Source organism: Pseudopipra pipra, chromosome 1 (assembly GCF_036250125.1).
Source record: "Pseudopipra pipra isolate bDixPip1 chromosome 1, bDixPip1.hap1, whole genome shotgun sequence".
NCBI classification, from domain to species: Eukaryota; Metazoa; Chordata; class Aves; order Passeriformes; family Pipridae; genus Pseudopipra; species Pseudopipra pipra.
The window spans coordinates 85,577,262-85,593,907 of NC_087549.1; the positions used below are offsets into that span (position 1 = coordinate 85,577,262).

General features: G+C 40.2%; 2 long non-coding RNA genes across 2 annotated transcripts; one reads left to right on the forward strand and one right to left on the reverse strand.

The window, feature by feature from the left end:
• The first annotated feature begins 354 nt into the window (after nucleotides 1-354).
• Nucleotides 355-3,800, forward strand: LOC135418102 (uncharacterized). Its single transcript, XR_010432315.1, has 2 exons — nucleotides 355-399; nucleotides 753-3,800. It is a non-coding gene; the product is annotated as an uncharacterized LOC135418102 (long non-coding RNA).
• Nucleotides 3,801-9,605: 5,805 nt separating this feature from the next.
• Nucleotides 9,606-12,262, reverse strand: LOC135418110 (uncharacterized). The gene is made up of 3 exons (XR_010432319.1): nucleotides 12,122-12,262; nucleotides 10,428-10,543; nucleotides 9,606-9,700 (listed from the first exon to the last, which is right to left on the reverse strand). It is a non-coding gene; the product is annotated as an uncharacterized LOC135418110 (long non-coding RNA).
• Nucleotides 12,263-16,646: the final 4,384 nt, after the last annotated feature.

Consider the following 16,646-nt stretch of genomic DNA (forward strand, 5'->3'; position numbering starts at 1 on the left):
GATAGGTCAACCCTATAGGACATCCAGAAGTTGAGTGCTATTACTTGGACTACTGGTGTTTAAGGACAGTCCTGCCAGATGTGACTTAATAGCATTTTACAACTACCAATCTACGAAACTAGGTAAGGAAGGATCAGTTTCAGGTCCTCTGAGTGTGCCAGGCTTGTCTTTATTTTGATCTCCTTCCAAAGCAGCACTGCTGTCTGTACCTCCATAGGGTCAAATCCCACCCTCAGAAAAATCTTTTCAACCACACTGGGTGTCTGTGGATGGAAACATCACTCTGATCAGCTTCTGGGTCAAGTTATTAATGAAACAAGTGTTCCTACCCATTCCAGGTGAAATGGCATGTTCCAAAGACAGATAATGTTTCTAAAGCTCTTCCTCACCACTCGTTATGTAAGGAAGTGTTTTAAATTTTTTTTTGGTGTGCGATATTTTTAAATAATAACATCAGTGATCTTCATAAATGACAGAAAGCGATGCCTTAAATACCTGTTCAAAAAGCAACTGTATTATGATCTCCTCAGCAGGACAGTTGTGCTTTTTAATTGTTCACTTCTATTGCAGAGAGTTGCTAATTAAAGATGCCATGTAGGCCCACACAGGAAGGAAAGAATTTCACAAAATATCCTGTTTCCCACCCGTCGGATGGGAATAGAGGGGGGGAGAGAGAATGAATCAAAGGATGAGCAGAAGAATATAAAGTTAAAGCTGCAATAGTGACAATAAGGGTTTGTTCTTTTCCACAGGAGCCTGTCCCAAGAAAGGATTCCTGATGGGACATTTCCTGTTCACATTGCTGTCTTTCTCATGAGAACCCACTCTCAGACCCTATGCCTCCTTGTGGACTCTGACACATGATGGCATCCAACTGGACCCTGACTGAGCAAAATAAGGAAAAGTCAATGACATGAGACAGTACTGGTGGTGATGGAGTTTGAGGCATAATCCACAGCCAACACTCATGTTACAAGAACTGCAATAAGAACAAAAAATACTTATGTGATTGCTTGTGGTACTCCAAATAAAAATAAGGCAACAGATCTCAAGAATGCAAAGACACTTCAAGAGCTTTACTCCATTTTGGTTAATGCATGTTAAATTATACCTATGGGGTCTTGTTCCTATGAAAAGATTTATTGAGAAGTGTTAAGCATATCTCACACTTATCAAGAATGCTTAGGAATAATCAAGATATACTGAATATTCTGTACAGTTGCCCTTGGAAAACTGTTCTGCCAGTGGTGTTTTTGGTTTAAACTCCTACTGCTATCCACCTTGAGTGAAGAACCCTCTATAAGAGGGTTTGAGAAAGGAATATGTGCTAAGTAGATATGGTAAGGATGCTGTCCAGCTGTGTGGTGGCATGCTGTGCCTATGTACTAGGACCTCTTATTGAGAAACTGGAAGCTTTGGAAACCTGAGATCTGCTGAATCCTACCATTACTGATTCACACATTCTGGGCTTTGAAATCTCTGCCTTTAACTTGGTAACTCTCATAGATTTACAGAAACCTATTCAGACAACACTTGACCTTATGGAAAATATTCACGATTACTTTTTTTAAACTGTTGGTTAGGCTTTGATAAAAGGAAGGCAAAACCCCCAAACCAAACTTATCAACCAGGTGCCTCACTCCAAGTTTCAGAAGTTCGGTAGACACCAAGACTTGGAAGACATAATTGGGGCATAAAACCATTATGGAAAGCATGTGAGGCAGAAATAAGAGAGAAATTTGATAGGTCTGACATTGTTAATGTTTTACATTAAACACAAAAAGATATCTCCAAAATCTAAGAAAGATAGATTTCCTTACTCAACAGGACTCAGTTAGTCCTAGAGAAATAATCTATTAGCCACTGAGAAAATAAAAAAAAAAAATACTTTTTCCCCTCAAGCAAAAGGACCATTTTTTGAAAGTATCTTTTATTCCTGGTAAGATGGCAGAAACTTTAAAGGGAATTAATAAGAGAAGGGCAATGCTATCCTTTAGACTAAGGAGTCTGGTGCTCTTGTCCAGTGATGGTGATGTCTGCCTGGCTGTGCACAGTCACTGAAGTCTGTTAGTGGCGCATCAATAATAAATACAAAGCCAGAGTCCTGTTCTGACAGGGAGCAGTATGTGTTGCTCTGGAGAAAGCCTGAGAGACAATCTTGGAATGTTTCTTGTGAAATTAAATTATGTTTGAATTCCTGCTTCTGTTAAACTGATACTTTATTCCTCTACATTTCAGGAAGGGGCTTATGTATTACTAATCTTAGTTGACCCTATTATTGGATAATTAATGCAGATGGTGGAAAACTGTGAGAGGCTGGATTTTCAAAAATGTCATCACATACTGGGGTTTCCAGTTTTGTCCCTAATGACCTTGTCCAGAAAGCTGTGGCATTCACAGGTGTGAACACTTGGTCATGCACTTTTACAACAACAAGTGTGCATTTGCTTCTTTTTTAGGCCGCTAGTGGTCCATTTGGAAGAACTTAATAATGGTTAGAGAATACAAATTTTCTTCGGAATACAAAAATGAAAATAATCAAAGGCAATGTAGAACATAAACTTTTACAATATTCTGTGGATCTGAGGTGATTCAATATACTCATTGCGCAAGGCAGCAACACAGTTTAGCTAGTTTAAATACATTTAAATGATCTCTATTGCATCTTAAAGAACAATCACAGGAATACTAACAGTTTGGCTGAAAATCAATAGAGCTAGCTCAGTAATTCTTCTTCTAGAATTACTCTCCTACCACTGTTGTTCAGGAATAACAGTAGAAGAGCTGTCCTGTGATAACACTCCTTGGAGACAAACCTGCCAGTGGACAGATGAATATTATCATCGGATAAAACTAAGGGAATATCATACAGTTCCTTATCATATCTGTGAATTGTCCATCAAGATTATCTCAGAATGGAAGAGAAGTTGTGAGAAGTGAGACCAAGCACTACTAAAGGGAAGTCCAAGGGATTCTGTGCTTCACAGACACAGCAGAAAAAATTCACATTTATGCACTTGTATTTGATAATTTTCAGTTCCAAATCCTACTTGGGAAATCTGGTTTAATTTTTGGTAGGGTTTTTTTTTTTTCCCTTTCCTCTTGACCAGTGGTTACTTTTTACCTGAAATCACTGTTTATATCATTGAGTAGCTTATCACCAAGAACACCTGTGTGGAAACTGAAGGCGATAAGGAAATTTTCAATATATCACTGTTTTCTATTAGCAAGGTGTGAGCACATATAGAAGTCGCTATCTGTCTCCTATTTAAGTAAGATAAGGGAATTACAAAATGGGGTGTGTTCTACCAATGGTTAATATGTAAAATTCCACCTGAAGAGATAAACACTAGGAAACTGTAAATTAAATATGGACACAATGTCTCAAAAATGTTCACTAGGGAATTTTATCATGTATTTTTGTTCTAGAGCAAATCTTGTATTATTTTCTTCTTTCTATAAAACTTGTTAATGGCCATACCACAGTGAGGTATTCAGTTACATCCCCCCTGGGAATTGTGTTTGGGCAGCTTCTGGTTTTTATACTGGATTAGCGCTTGCAAGGATGTATGGTAGGATACAAATTTAGAGAGAGTCCTAAGTATAATAAAGTGGTTTTGGCCAAATCTTGAGGGATTGTACTGAGTTAATGTGAGGCTTCATCTTCATAACTTCAGTGCAAGTAGAGTGGAAAGGGGACTTGCCCTTTGAAAATACTCGTTTGAAAACATCCTGAGCTGGGGATGACACAACCAAGGGAAAGGATGGAGTTTTAAATAAAATTCATACTATTTACTTCAGCATATGGTCTCATCTGCATCTTAATTCAGGCAGAGACATCTCTCAAAAATCAGATCATAAAAACCAGTCATGTATTTTCAAAACTTTTTCTTTCCCTCACAGATAAAAAGTGCCTAAATAGCACTGAATTCAGTAGTCTGAACTCTTTTGTGCATCTGTGCATTCCCTTCTTATTTCTGAGTTCCCTGATAGAATACCAATGCTACTATGCTTCTTCTTTTAGACTGAAAGCTTCTAAACTACTCTTGCCCTGTGCATATTACTGTGATAATGTTAGATTGATCTGCTTCACCCAAACTGATGTATATGGGTGCCTGTAGTCTACCCTTCACACACAGCTGAAAAGTGTAGAAACACTGTTGTCTAGCCTGAGGCATTCTCCTACCTCCATATTTAGTATGCAAATATGTAGTCTGACTTTTCGATCTGTTGAATGCCTAGAGCATCTTACCTCTCTTTGAAGAGTTGGCTTTGCTTATCTTATTTTCTCGAAACTTCTCCAAAATCTGCTTTTCTTCTGCAAGCAAGACAAGAATTCTTAATGGCGTGATGCAGCGTGCTAGTCCATCCCTAGCTGGGCTAGGAAAACCTTGCCAGTCTTGATCTGCATTAGTCAAGATTTATCACTTTAACTATGCTTCTTCACAGATACTATACAGAAATAGTGTTTCCTGTGACATAAGATAACCAGGGGACTTTTGTCTAGCTCAGAGATCTTGACTGCTTCACTGATCAGCCCTATGCTGAAAAACCCCTGTCATCCTGCTGCTTTTTAGGGTTCTTCTCACAGCTCCCTTTGTGAGTCACTGTCTTCTGGTAGAAAAACACACAAGTCTCCCTGGGTGAGCTTAGCTTTCCCTGCCCATGTCAGGCAGCCTACGTTGCTAGCAGCTGGTTTGCTGTATGAAAGGACTTAAGTGCTGCTTCCATTGAACTGAAAAGAGTGGACTTGGCGAGCTCATTGGCTTAATGAGGTCTGTAAACTGTCTTTGAATCCAAGACTCCCATGATGGTAATTGTTAGCACTTTTCAACATGGCAGTCTTTATATGGGGTAAAATTTTCAAAAGTGCTTAAGTGAAGGTCAATAAGACCTAGCTATTAAAATAAATAAATAAATAAACCCCAGACCCATAATTAACAGATGTTTGTGGTCCTGCAATAAGTGAAACTATTTTAACAGCACTTTGGTAGAAACCAAATGCTGAAATAACCCTTTGGTTAAAAGGCAGCATAACTGTGTAGCCTGATGGGAAGGGCTCCCTCACTGAGAATAAGCAGCCCCTGGGTTTAGGGAACGGCTTACTATACAGACAAACCAAAACAGGACCAAAAGGAGGGTGTTTGGAAGAGCTTTCACTTGCAGGGCTGTACCTTAGGGGAGCACCTTGTCTGCAGCAGGATAACCTGCTACTTTGGAGGCATCTGGTTCAGGCAGTGACACCTCACCTCATTTTCCTGTGAGTTGCTCCCATGCCTGGGGCAGCACAAAACAGGCAACATGGAGGAAAGCTGCACAGCAGGCAAGCTGCATGTAAAGTCACAGCCTGGTTGTCCCCCTTAAGCTGAGGGATGGTGAGTGGCATCTCCAGGGAAGGGATATAGCCATTTCAAAGACCTCAGGAAACCAAAAAATTTATCTTTTGCCTACTGGCTACTGAATAAGAAGGGGGAGAACACCCCTTCTTGCTTTAGGAAATCTAGCCTTTTAATTTCCTTTACTTTTACTATATGTGTCCAAAAACGAAGTGTTTCATTTTGGGGGTCAGAAGGAGCTTTTCAATGCACATAAGGTTTCCTCTTTTTTTGTTTCATGGAAAAAAAATTAAGAGGAGGAAAGAGAGGAGAGTTCCACCAGTTTAACACAAGCTTCCAAAAGATTTTGAATTCAGCAATCACAGTGAAAATAAATGCTATTATTCATGCAGCCCTACTCACTTTGCACACAGAAACAGTGAAATGATACACAACTACAGGTATTTCATTTTAAGGCATTAATTTACAAGTGAAGTAGCAAGATTAAGCATGGGTGTATATTTTGTATTCAGGACCTGGGTTTGTAGGCACATATGATGGGCATAGATGATGGAAACTGAGCATAAATCTCACTTAGATTTGAGTTCTCCCCTCTGATAATGCCAGCAGCTTGTGCAGTATATCTGATTGCTACTTGCTTTAATAGTAATAACTTGGAGTAGGTTGGAATGAAAGCTTTTCATAATAAACCTCTACTCTACTGAGCTCACTAACTTTGACCCGAGTATTAGACTGTTTTCTACTGCAGGCTGCAGAGATACGGTGTAAAACGAGAGAAGCATTTGCCTCTAGGTTGAGCAAATGAAACCCAATTTATGCCAACAAGAACTTTGGAGGCTAACTGGCTATCTCATATATCCTTCTATATGTAAATGAAAATCACATGTAAAATATTATTAATAAAACAACTGTCACCTTTGGTTATTTTGAGCCTGGACTCTGCCAAATGCAAATACAATAAAAAATTTTAGAGAGAAAACTGGGTAAGCCAGTCCAAAATCTGGTTTTGGTTTTTTTTTAATAGAGATGCCAAGACTGTTTGATCAGCATGGGAGAGCAATTTGTTGACTCACAAGCCTAGCTCTCTCTGATTACTGCTTACATAGCACTTTGGAAAGGTTGGCCAAATACCTTCAAGTCAAGTACCTTGTTATTATGAACATGAGTGCCAGTAACAAAGAAAAAATACCCTATATGTCACTGAATAATAAATCATGGAGGCAAATAAATGGCTTTTCTAAGAAATGCTCTATTTACATTTTGTCACGTGACAAGGCTTTGCTTATGCTCATGGTTGTGATAACACTTAAAAGAATTCTTCCTTTTCAGTGCAGCATCTTGGCATCAATCATCTTAGTGCAACTGCATATTCTGGGATCTGTTTGCAATCAGGCAAATGAAGCAATGAGGGAGATTTAGCGGAAAGACCAATTTTTAGTTTAAGTGATGAAGCTGTATAGGTAAACATAGCTGGCCTTATTCAGCAGTCATAAACTACCTCCCTCACACAAGCCTTTGGCATAATTACTCATGCAGAACAGGTATTCATCCTTTCTAAGCACCACATAAATGAGGCCATGGTAAAGTTATGTAAAGGAAATATGTATCCAATCTGATAAGAAGTCCCTAATAATTGTTGGTATTTTCCATAATATTAGTTTAGGGCTAGAGCCACAAAAAAAAGGTTTAGGCATGTAAGCTGCCTCATAGGCATTTGCAGCCAATATTTAGATCCTCAAAACCCCTGTTCAGCTACTGCCTAACCCTGGAGGCGTCTGAAGTCTGCAAGTGCCTGTGTTCCTGCCAGTAAAATTCCTGAGGTGCCCAAAGGTCTGCTCCTGGGCATGCCCGGGACTGCCTCTGCTTTCTCTTTCTTCTTTTTTTTTTCCCTTCCCTTCCTGAGCTCAGTAGGTAGATACCCAGCTCATGCTTAAGCCCTGATGGCATCCACAAATGACAGCTTTCACAAATGTCCTTTGAGAAGCCTCAGTCGTCCCCCGACCACAAAAAAAAACAAAAGCAAAAAACCAAGAAAGTAGTGCAGCTGGTGGAAATAAAGATTTAACCTCAGTCTAACCCCTCTGTGGTGGCAGGATATCCAGCGTCAGGTCCTTCGTCTGCCAGATAGGGGACATACCCCCTTATTGCTGTACTCCAAGCAGAAGGCAAGGATGGTTATATAGTCTAGGACATCATGAGGGTTTCCCCGATGAGGCTGATGCTCTTTTGCAGGATGTAGACCTGTCTCTCCTAGCTGTGTGAGGGACATCCCTGGAGCTCTGTCCCAGCTGGCAAGTGTCCCTTTGCCCTGCTGTCCAGCCAGCTGTGCTGTTTCCCTGGCCCAGTTAACACCCTGGGGTGCCAGGCACAGTGCCAGCTTCAGCAGGGAGGGCCTGGGAGCACTGCAGCTTTGCTTGCCTCTGGCCTGGTGATCCAGTCATTTGGCAGGAGGCTCAGACTGTGCTTCCATGGACAGCCAAAACAGCATGATGCTTCCCTGCTGCCAAATGTGGAGGCCCTTCTCCCTCACCCCACGGTCACGAGCCCCGCCCTCTCTTGTGGCAGTTCTGGTATCACTGCCCTCTGCTGAGACAGTTCAACTTCCTAAAATGCCAGAAAGATTCCACCACCACCACCCCCCGACACCCTTGGCAGGTATAGCTTTTTGCAGGTTTAGTGAATTATGTCATCCCATGAAGGGATCCAGCCACCCCCAGAGCTGTCTGGGAGAAAGCATTGTGAGCAGCCCTGCTGGGGGTGATGAACTGTTACCAGCTCCAGCAAAGACTTTCTTCACGCATCCCAGAAAACTAACTAGGAAGCCTAACTCTTTTTCTTTCTTTTTCACGGAAGTTCAGCGGCTGATCTGCAAAATCAGCCTTTGGCCATCTTGCACAGGAGATGACAGTCACACAAAGTGGCTAATGTAGATACCCTACACCAAAGGAAAGTGCAGGCCAACATGAAGCAGCTACTTTCTTGCCTATAAGAATACTTTTTCTAGTGTCTCTTTAAGTGTCTTCAGGTGAATCATATGAAAGCAGGTGTGGAAATGTGCTTCATAGTAATATGAATCATGTGAATGGGATGGTGGCATTTACCCCTTCCTGCTTTTCATTCCGTCAAATGAAACCTTGAAGATCAAGAATATAGTGAATGCTAAATGTAGCAGGTAAGAGACCCAGCAGAAGGAAAGTTAGATAACAAGTCAGAATATAGCTGGAGCTGGGAGGGAGAAGCAAGAATCTATGGCCCTCCTGATGCTTCCTGGATTTAATACCCTGCTGCTTCATGGTAAGTGGCCACCTCCACTTTAGTTAAAAAAAGCTAGAGAATCTCACAGAAGTTTTATTTGTGTCCTTCCTATAGGGATTTTAGGTAGGAGAGCTTAGTATGGACCTTAGCTAGCCTGGTCAGGTATAGCTGGGCACCAGCATTTAACATTCCCAGATGGAGTGCAAATGCCTTACTGACTTAGGCATGGAGCTGTGATTCACCTTTCTCAAATTACCAGGACTCTTTGGAGGAAATTTGTTGTGCATAGGTAGGTGGCTGCATAATTTCAAACCTGTTACTGATCCATCTTTTATTCTGGTGAAAAAACAGCAGGAGAAATATTTTCTGTGGCCATCCAGATATGGAAGAATTGTGTACACACACATACTTGCCTGTATAGTTTCCAGTTCTCAGATGTATTCCTTGACTATGGTTGAATCCACATCTTTCCAACAGATAACCTGTGCTACATACTTGATACTGGGCTATGTTTGGACCAGAGGGTGGCTGATCACCAGAACAAGCTCCCAAGGGAAACAGTCACAGAACCAAGCCTGCCAGAGTTCAAGAAGCATTTGGACAATGCTCTCAGGCACATGGTGTGATTTTTGGGTGTCCTTTGCAGGGCCAGGAGTTGGACTTCCATGATCCTCATGGGTCCCTTCCAACTCAGGATATTCTATGATTCTAAGCAGCTGAGGCAATTGGTTGGCATGGCTGATAAGGTTTAAGTTAGAGAGTAGTGCCAAATGCACATGATGCCAGTGTAAGAAGGACAGGATTTGCACTTCACACCTGCTGGTGGTTCATTTGTTTAATGCTAGCTCAACTATGTGATGCGTCTGATTTGGCCTCAAAAATAAATATTTAATTTCTCTGACTTTTCAATCTGTGGTCACTTCACATAAGTATCATGTGTCTTAATAGATCTGCTACAGAGTAGAAGAATAATGCACCCAACTCCTTTTCTATCTCATGTATGCTTACCTTAAGATTTTCTGACAATGTTGGGTGCTGTACAGCCTCTTCTATGTATCTGTGAGTTCTTACAGCTTCAAAGACAGTCCTAAACACCTGAGGGGTTCTTCCTGGTGATACAGAATTGTAAAGTGTCATTAACAAGCAGTGTGTTATGTCCAGTGAGAAAACAAGGAAAATATTTTGCTGCTCCTTCCAACTTCTGCCATATGGTGGACTTAAAATGCCTGGGTTGCTTTTGCTTTGCTTTCTCCATATCTCACCCAATTTCAAGCATGGCATAAGCCATGTTTTTTCTCAATCAAAGAATTAACTGCAGGGTAAATAAATAGTGTTGGCAGCTTCTGTGTCTTACAACAGCTTGAATTTGAGACATGTATTATAGGAGGTCTCTGGTGTTCCTGCTTTCTCCCCTGCTCTCAGTCCCGCTACTTGGTCTGTGAGAAAATGTGTTCTCCTGGTAGTGCCATATTAGAAAGGAGGGGTGAGTGTTTCCTGTCTAGTGGAGCTATCATCAAGTTTCAGTCCAAATAAAGCTGAAAGGGTCTGCAGATTGGGAGGCTTTTCTGGTGAGATTTGCTCTGTACATTTGTTTTTATAGTACTATAGTTGCCAATCAAAGAAGCTAGCAAGTCACTGCTTAATCCAATGCAGACTAAACAGCAAGGGGACTGGCTATGGGAATTTGCTTACAAAGAGATTTCCTGTTCTGTTTGGAGGTCAGTCCCAATAAAAATAAGATAGTAGAGGGATTTACTTGGTCCCTCAGCATATAAGTGTAGAAGTGATAATCCCAGATTAGTATGTGAAGAACACAGGCAGGAATCTGCAACATACCCACAAAGAGACTTTTCCTCTGTTGCATTAAGGGGGAAAGCCTTTCAAACTCACAATCTATGCCTTAGTTTTGTCTTGGTTGTCTTAGTTTTCAGACCATGACAAGGCTGTAGATCCTAGAAAGACAAATCATGTCAGGTTATTCTTTTGCAATCATACTGGCAAGTTTCTCTGGTAGCAACGAGCTAAACTGTTAGCATGTTTTACAACCTCATTTTCTTCTAGTTGTCTTGAATTTTTGTGTAAATGAGGTAGTCGCTCAAACAAAAATCCAACCTCTAGGCATAATTTTAGAGATTAGTTAGAATATCAAATTGCTTCATCTGATGCAATCACACTTTTCCAAATGGGAAGAATAGAGAAGGTTTTCATTTGTTTTGCCTTGGGGAACTCCAGAATGTGTTTTATGGAATCACACCACTATATTATTATAATAGAAGCTGATGTCAAGAGTCACAAACATAGGACACTCCTGAGCATCAGTGGCCAGTGTATGAAGAAGCACAACCTGGGAACTTTCTCCATGAGGCAGGGACAGTCTGTTCTTTCCATTATCCTCTGAAGAAGTAGAAATGAAGCTGCTTTTCCAAAGGGGTTTAAATGAACATCCTCTTCCTTCCTATAGTTCATAATACAAGTTCTGCAAGAACAGCTTCAAGGATGGTCAGATTACATAAATCAGTTTTACTTGAAAAGTCCTCTCATTAACCAGTCTCAATTTGCATGCAAGTAAGCTGGTGCACTGGGAGGGGCTGTTGCTATTGAACAGTTAATGAGTGATACAATTATTTGGCTTATTACTCACTCACAAGCCTTCTCATTCCCTCTGAGGAAGGGAGCACAGATGAGCTTTCCCACTGCCCACTCCCGGTTGTGAGTATGCGTAGCCCAGGCGGCGACAGCATGGAAGAGATCAAAATAAAGGGCTGGACCAAGGGGAGAGCTGCAGTTCTTGGTGAATGGATATGTTAGTACCCAGAGTTACTCCTGGTTAGGAGTTAACATAGAGGAAGGAATTCACAACACTGGTCAGTAAAGTCATAAGGGCCATAATTACAGCCACTGCCCTATCATTTCCCCTTTTACCCCCTCCTTTTATTTAGAACCAAATGTGCCAGCAAGCAGTTTTATATTGCTAGAGTTCAGCTGACCCTACGTCACAGGTGAACCATTCCTTTTAAATGTACTACAGGCATGACCATGACTCCTGCTATTCCAGTCTGTTTCTGGCTGCTCTCTGTCCTTTGTGTTATGAAGCCCCATGAATTTTTCTTGTTTTCAGTAGTGTTTGTTTGGCCCTGTTCCTCTGCATATCCCTCTCCTAGCAGATTAGCTATATTCATTCTTAACATATATCCTAGAAATTTTCTCCTACCTTTCTGGATAACTTCTGGTTGTGAAGCTAACAGATTCATCCTGACATTTGCCAGGGTTTTGTTCCCTTGTATGCCTATTTGCTTTCAGAAGTATACAGACACCTGTTTTTATCTCTCATGCATTTCCAGTCTTCACATCCATGTATCAACATGGAAAAGCTAATGAAGTTGAAAATCTATAGTTTAGTTCTTAAGATACAGACTTTTCAACAAATCCAGCTTACCGTGGTAAATGCATTTTTGCCTGTTGGGACACTAAAATTCCTTTCATATTTTGAGATCCTTTCCATATTTCAAGATTCATCTATTTTGACTTACACGGTCTGGAGTTGAGATTGTGAGGATTCTCCTTTTGGGGTGAGGTGTATGGAGTTTATGGCAGATCATTTCTTTTCCAAATATATGTTTGATTCTTTTTTGCAACCCTGGACAAAATCTTTGTGTGTACTTGCATGTACATCCACCCGTCGAGCACATGAGCTATATTTTATTACACTCACTATTTCTGTGAGTCTCCTGGTGTAATGTCAAGTCATGAGATACTTGTGTTGCGCTCATCTGCACTTTGTCTTCATAGTGACATTGATGGCAAAGCCAAACAAGCACCAAGAGAAGGCATCCTACACAATGGGGTCTGTGCTACATTTCTTTAATTGGTAAATTAAACTTGATATAAAACTTTGCTCATATCAATTATCTTTGCCTGTATACATTGACTTGGTCAGTAACATCTATTTGTTTTACTAAATCTTCCATTTCTTTATTTGGATATGAAATATAGTGCTTCACAGTTCTGGGTGTTAATTGTCTAAATCAATCTCTTCTTATGACGTTGGACTGTTTGGCACCTGTCGAAAGCATACTGCAGATTTCATAGTCTTACGCATCCTCACTTTGGGTTTCCTCATATGAGAACAATTATAGTTTTAGTCAAATACAAAATGCTGTCATGTGGAAAGAGCTGTGATATCAATATTGACTGCTGGTGGTGAATCTAACTGTACTAACTCAGATTTGTTAGTGTTTTCTATTTGAAATTACTGCATTTATGCTTTGTGCAACTACCTTTTTGCTGTTAGTTTCTTCAGTGCTTCCTGAGTTGTTCAGTACTTTTTTTTGAAGTTAGAGCTTCAACTTTGCCATATGTCAATTAGGGCAGTTTCTCAGTTCCTCTATAAACTTAGATCCTGGAAAGGTGCATCGAATTTCCATCTGCAGCACAGGTTGGCTAATCTGGTTGGTAGCAATTCTGCTCAGGGAATTCCACGCTTTCTGGTAGATACTGTTGTTTGGCAATGTTTTTCTTCCAGTTATGACACAAGGCATCAGCCCCAGTTCCACCAGCCTTCATAAATTCTGACAGGGATCGAATAAAGGTCTTATACACCTTTGACTTTCTCAGTGACTTTCTGTAGGTGGATCCAGAATGTGGATGTGAACTTGTCAATTTGTTGGTTTCATGATAAAAATGTTGCTTTGGGGAACTGTGTTTGATAGTTATCTTGGCACAACTGATTACCAATTTGCTGTTGATCTGCATGTAGTTTCTTTGCTTTGGAAATTATAAGCAATACTGTTTATTTGGAAGACAACCAATTATGACTCCCAAAATATATATTCCTCACTGCTCCTAGCTTGGTCACTAGCCTCCCAAGACAGATTATCTTTCTACATCTCCCTGCCCCCATGAGTCCTGGTGGGGCTTCCAGGGCAGGCTATGGACTGTCTGAGGATGCTGAGCCTCCACCTAGAACACCCTGAAGCCCAAGAGAAGGTAAAAATCCTGATTTCAACCCAGAGACATGGCTTGGACCTCCACCTAACCCTGAGCTGAGGAATAGAGGCACCACCACATCCGCTTCTTCCACAGGTGGGGAAGGCAAACACAAAGAGTTTGTGAGGCACCTGCCCCACCCATAAGGGTGAGGGAAGGTTTCTGAGGGGGTATGTGAGGGTCACTCTGGCTCCTAGCAGAGGTCAGTCCTAGCCAATTCTTTGAAGAAAAAGCTGGCAGAGGTGCACAACCCCTCCCCAGGTACAGTGCTGTCTCCCTAAGTGCCATGCACCTTGCTACCCAGCACCAGTGTTCTTTGCTCTAGCCCTCTTTCTTTCCTCTTCTCCTGTATGCAAGTGTGCACACTAAATGGGCTACCTTTGTTTATTTCACCCTCGCTACACAGTTGAACTTTGTCTTAAGTAAAATACAGTTCTATGCAAACTAACAATAAAACTGCAACCTCTGTACTCAATTTTTCCCTAAATGGCACAGTCTCTAGGTATTTACAGAATTTATGGTGTTTTATTCCATAAAGAATGTTTTTACTTTCAATGTTTTGTGTGCTTGAAGTAGCAAAATATTTCATGTGATATTTGGAAGCAACAGTAGCTATGCAGTCTTTTTTAAAAAAACCTCTTTTGACAATCTCCATAAGCTTTCTAATATATTTACTTTGAAATTATTTTGGATTCACTACATGTTTCCTACAAATTAAAGCTGATAAAAATCACGTGTTAAGTACTTGATCTTCTCCCAAAAAATTCAGTTACTTTTTACTCAATGGCCTGTCCAAACAATGAATTAGTTTATTCACTATCTGTATAACAAATGCCAGCCACAACATTTTTTTTCTTTTGAAGTGCTTTCTTAAAAAAAGCTTACATCTCACTCAGAGGAAACTTTTTAAACTAGTAAACATCTGCATGTATCTAGGGAGTTTTTAGAGATTTTATTATCACTATTGTAAATTTAGTAATATGCAGAACCAGAAACCTCACTAAAACTCTGAAATTAAGGAAATATTAAAACCAGCACATTCATCTACATGTAATTTTTCATAATTCCCTGAAATACATTATTTTAAAAAGTGTCTAAAATGATGACCATGGCTGCTAAAGAATGTTAGTGAATGCCCATATTAAAAGTTTCATTCTTCTGATCAGAATTTTAGTTACACAGGGAAACGTGCAGAAATAAATGGAACCAATATTGTTGTTTAAAATATGATCATAGAAAGTCAGACATGTAAATGTGGATTCTCTGGTTATTTTCAGTCTTTCAAAGTGGGAAGACTCAATAATAGCACAATATATGTTTTAAATATTACCTTTTGCCTGAGTATTAAATAAATGTACCACAGCGTCAGTCTCATGATGCCATAAATAAGATGTCTGTCAACAAAGGAATATTTTGTGATGTATTGTGATGATGATGCAAATGAGAAATAGGAGTTAACGAGGTATGGATGTTATCCCAGAACAAAATAGGATGCTAAAGGGCAACAGATTTTGGAACAGCTATCCTGTGACACACAGTAGTGAAACGACAGTGGGGTTTTTTCTGGTTTAGCTCAAGACAGTTTCAAAAGTTTCCTACTGTATTGTCAGAATATATTCTGACACTTCTCTCTTGATGGACTTTGTATGTGGGTAATCCCTGATCATGCCAAAATGTTCTGAGACCTGCATTATCTTCCACATGGGAAGGGACAGTGAAAAAATTGTCTCTCAAATTTTAAATGGGAGCAGTTAAAGGTATATAAAATAACAAGAGTTAGAAAGAATTTAAATCTAGTGCTCCTGTTTGGTCATTCACAATAGGAGCATTAAAGAACAATTCACAGGCAAGAAAGGCAAGAAGTTTGAACTGCTAGAAGACTTTGCATTGTTCTTATAAATAAAATGCAGAAATTATATTTTGAAAATACAGCCCTAATAGATAATCTTACCATTGAACTGTGAGACAGAGCAGTTAGTATGCTCAGAGCTGGTCACACCACTTAAAAGCAAAATATATGGGTTGGGTAAGTTATGAGTCAGACATTATTTGTTGAGCTGCTTCAATGGTGGAAAAGGGCTTTGGCAAAAATGTCTTTGAAGAAAGCCACTTGATCATTATGGATAAACGTGCTGGAGGGAGGGGCTGTTCCACCAGTAGGTAGAACTGGGGAGAAGGGGATGTGTGAGGCTCACCTCAACAGCCCCTCATCAACTGGGGCATTCTGGGATGGGAAACAGGCTAAAGGACAGTGTATCCCACTAGTTGCTGTGTCTGTATGCCTCCACCAGCTTGTAACTTGGCAGGATATGCCCAAACTGCATCAAGGGGCAACACAAGCATTCATGGTCCCAGAAACCCTCACCAAACATGGCACTGAGACTGCCCAAAGAGGCCAGTCTGGCTCATGACCTAGGTTGTAGGCTGTTAGAAAGTTTCTCTAAGAAATTACAGATCATTGAGGTAGAAAGAGGGAACAGTTCTGCCTGCAGCAGCTTGTTCTGACTTCATAAGTCTTCAGATCCTCTTTCTTCCCACTCAGCAATCAGAATTGAAGAGGTGTGTCTGCATACCCCTAACAGGCTGTATTGTGATGGAATTTCCCAGAAGGTGTATTTTGCAACATTTATGACTTTACTTTTTCCATGGGAGGAGCTCAGGGAGTCCAGAATTTGGAGTCCCAGAAAATTTGAAGGTCAAGCCATTCCAGACAGACAAGAAGGAAGGTAGGCAAGAGATGCTACCTAGTCCCCATTCAGGAGGAAATTATGTTGTGCCTCTTTTCACCTCCCTTCAGTTTAGGGAGGATAAAACTGTTGAATGATACCTTAGACTTGTCAAAAAAAAAAAATTAAAAAAAAAAAATGGACAGAACAAACTTATTTATAAATGACTAGAATAAAAGATATTTCTGAACTAATATAAAAGCTATAATAGTAGCCAAATACATACTTTTTGCCAATTTATTTGCAAACCACAATGAAGTGTATCACATCTGTTTTAAAGGTTATATTTTTTCAATATAATAGTTCTTATTCATTTTTAAGCTGAAGGGATATATTATGAATG